The 3,675-nt window shown below is 48.6% G+C and overlaps 1 pseudogene; it reads left to right on the plus strand.

Moving 5' to 3' along the window:
* The first annotated feature begins 2,586 nt into the window (after positions 1–2,586).
* Positions 2,587–2,700, plus strand: LOC136633886 (5S ribosomal RNA; annotated as a pseudogene).
* Positions 2,701–3,675: the final 975 nt, after the last annotated feature.

The raw sequence follows: 3,675 nt of genomic DNA on the forward strand, positions 1-3,675 counted from the left end.
GCAAACTTCTGGCTGACTGCTACTGTGGGTCCTCGGTATCTGTGGGGGATCCATTCCAGGACCCCCTGCAGATACCCCAAACCTGGAAATACTGGAATCCATGGTGGTGGGGTGCCACGGCGCCACAGTCACTCACCTGGAGGCTGTGGCCAGCCCTCCAGAGGTTAAGCCAGCCTCCCAGTCTTCTCAGAAGGCCTCCTGGACGTGACTGAAGCTACTTCTAGTTCATGTTGGCAACTTCTGGTCGTGTCCGGGAGTTATTTTGAGATACTGTGCGGTTGCATGTGGCCTCAGAACATGTCCTGGTTGCAACTGGAAGCTGCCAGCAGGAACCAGTGGCTTCCAGTCAGCCCTCTGCGGCATGAGCTTGGCATTTGTGGATGCTCAAATCCGTGGGTGCCAAGCCCACAGATGATGATGATGATGATGATGATGATGATGATGATGATGATAATAATAATAATAATAATAATAATAATAATAATAATAATAATAATAACTAGGCATTTATATACCGCTTTTCTGATCATCGGATTACTCCTCTGACTTTATTCAAGGAGGTTTACATAGGCAGGCATTTCTAAATCCCTCAAGGGGATTTTTACAATCATGGAGGTTCTCTCTTTCAAGAACCAACCACATTTCAGAATGGATCTTCCTGGTTTGGTCTCACTTCTGGCCTCCAGATCTCCCAGGCAGCTGACAAGCAGCTCCATCTCTCACATGGAGGGCAGCCAAGACGCTTCTTGCTCACACCAAGAGCAGGTGGAATCACTCAGCTGGGCTTGTCAGCTGCTTCAAGTTCTCGCCGTTCTCAGCCGTTCAGGGAGCTGCCGGTGTCCTCGAACTGGCGACCTTCTGATGTTATCTTCGGGCTAATGGAGGCTCTACCCTCTAGACCAGACCTCCTGCCCTCTGCGGCCCTGCCACAGATAAGGAGGGCCCACTGTTCAAAGAGTAAATGGAAGTACTACAGCGACATTCTTGTTCATCTCTGCTGTTGGAAGACTTCTGGAGATTGAGTGAGGAAGAAAGCGGTGATGGAAAGGACACCCCCCCCTTGGGTGCAGTTGTTTCCTATTCTGAAGTCACCTATTGGTGAATTCACCTGAGGGGCTCCATACCCGTAGTGGCTGGTACCAATGGGTAGATTTGGGCCTTGGATGTTTTGTTCATACTCAACACTCCACTTCATATACCTGCCCCTGCTGTCTCCCTAGGTTTGTTCAGCCCTTCCCTTACTCTTCAGTCCCCCCTTCCTCCATCACTCTTGATCCTTCTTCTCCTTGTCTACTCGCTCAGAGAAGTGAGCACAGCTCAGCTTCCCGGCTATGCCTCTGTCTTGTCATCACACAAGCAAGCACCTTACCCTGGTCCCCTGTTTTGGGAGGCACTACCTGGCAATTATGTCCCTGATCACTAGATATGCCACCGAATTGCAGGTAAAGCTTAACTTTGGGGGCGAGCTTGTAAGTTCCTTATCTGGCAAAATTTCTGAAGAATTTCCAAGGGGGCAAAACAAGTTCTGAAATTTAAAAAAAGTGAAATTTCCCGGGTGTATCCTAAAATTGTCCACGTGTTTCTGTCAGTGTAGCATGCTCAAGGAAACTTGGGGGTTTTGGAAAGATTCCACAGTCTGTGGGGGTTTCCACAGACTTGGATCTGTGGAACTCCTTGCCACAGGATGTGGTGATGGCATCTTGCCTTAATGCCTTTAAAAGGGGATTGGACAAATTTCTGGAGGAAAAATCCATCACGGGTTACAAGCCGTGATGTGTTTGTGCAAACCTCCTGATTTTAGAAATGGGCTATGTCAGAATGCCAGATGCAAGGGAGGGCACCAGGATGCAGGTCTCTTGTTATCAGGTGTGCTCCCTGGGGCATTTGGTGGGCCGCTGTGAGAGACAGGAAGCTGGACTAGATGGGCTTTGGCCTGATCCAGCGGGGCTCTTCTTATGTTCTTATGGGGTTAGTTGCCCTCCTGAAGAGGGGAAGATAAAAATTGCTTTGGAGAAAGCTAGTAAAATGTACCAGGCAACCCGAAAATCCACCATCTCACTTCTAGAACAATTGATTGCTTATCTACCAAATGGTGGCATATTCTTGGATGACCCAGGTACCAATTTACTAGTCTTACTGAAAAATGTCCAATTCATTTTGAAGGGTGAAGATTCACACTGTTCGTTGGCTTCCTCCTGTGAATTCAAGAAGCTCTTGTGCTGTAGACCAGGAATGCAGGAGGTGGTGACACCCCATACCACAAACAATCTCCTTGCTCTGAAGTTTTCGGCTTTGTTTCTTTCCTCCAACGCACTTTGTCAGCCTCCAGGGCATCTGTTTTTATGATGAAGGTTGGCATGGAAAAAACGGCATTATGGCAATTGCTGGGGAGGGCTGAGTCATCAGGATAGGTGGCTTGATATGTGTGAGTTCAGGCTTCCAGGATCAGTATGTATCATCAGTAGGATTTAGGCTGCAGTCCTGTCCACACTTTCCTGAGAGTAAGCCCCACTGAACACAACAGGACTTACTTCTGAGTAGATGTGCATAGGATTATGCCCTTAGAGCCCAATCCTATCCAATTTTCCCAACTATTACCCTGCACATGCCTGATCTCGTCTGATCTTGGAAGCTAAGCAGGGTCAGGCCTGGTTAGTACTTGGATGGGAGACCGCCTGGGAATACCAGGTGCTGTAGGCTTATACCATAGTCTTTCGAGACTGAAGGTTGCCAACCACCTCGGGGCTGCATTGTGGTTGCTTTGGTACTAGAGAGTTGGATAGGATTGGTCCCCTAGTCTGCTCCAGTGAATCTCAACCCCCTCTTCCTCCTCTTCATCTCCTGGGTGGCTACGGCCCCTTAGGAGCTCTTCTGAGGTTCCAGGGTCCCCTGTCAAACAACATGAACAGATAAACATGGGCTTCCCAGGGGGCAAGACGGCTCCCATTGAGAATGACTGACTACTCTTCTTGAATTAATGAATGAATGAATTAATGCACGCACACCCCATGCATTTATAAATACACATACTTTATAAATGAGTGAACTTATGTAGAATGGGTGAGTCTGATCAGTGTACAGGCGTACCCCACTGTTCCAGTTACCCATGGTTCCACGGCAGAGTTTGGCCACTGACTGAAGGCCCATGGCCATCAAAGGCCCACCCAGCCAGGCTGATCTCTGAGTTTTGAGTACTGATGTAGCACCCATTGACTATTAGGGGTCAGGAATTAGGTGTCGCTATTAGCCTCCTTGGGGGTCTAGTGTAGGGGTTTATCTCATGGCCTGTGGTTCTAGCACTGGTCATTGATTTCAGCCTTTTGACCTGGCATGTAACAGTGACTTCAGGATTAGACTTGGCTATCCTTACCTGATTTGGAACTGCCTTGGACCAGGCCAATCCCGGGACAGTCTAGAGCAGTGATTTTCTACCACTGTGCCACAGGACATTAAAGGAGGCATCCTTCAGTCCTGGAAGACTATGGTATCACACTCTGAATGATGGTTCTGGAACAGAGTGTCCTCTCCAGTGCACAAAGCCTGGGTAAAGTAGATATGGAGGATAGACTGTTTCCCATGCAGCAAATCCCCCCTCTCCACGTCGCTGAAATGGTCCAATGGAAAGGCAGAAGCCAATACAGTTGGTTCCAGCGGCGTTGCAGGAGTTGCCAGAAC

This window comes from Tiliqua scincoides, chromosome 13 (genome assembly GCF_035046505.1).
Source record: "Tiliqua scincoides isolate rTilSci1 chromosome 13, rTilSci1.hap2, whole genome shotgun sequence".
NCBI lineage: Eukaryota > Metazoa > Chordata > Lepidosauria > Squamata > Scincidae > Tiliqua > Tiliqua scincoides.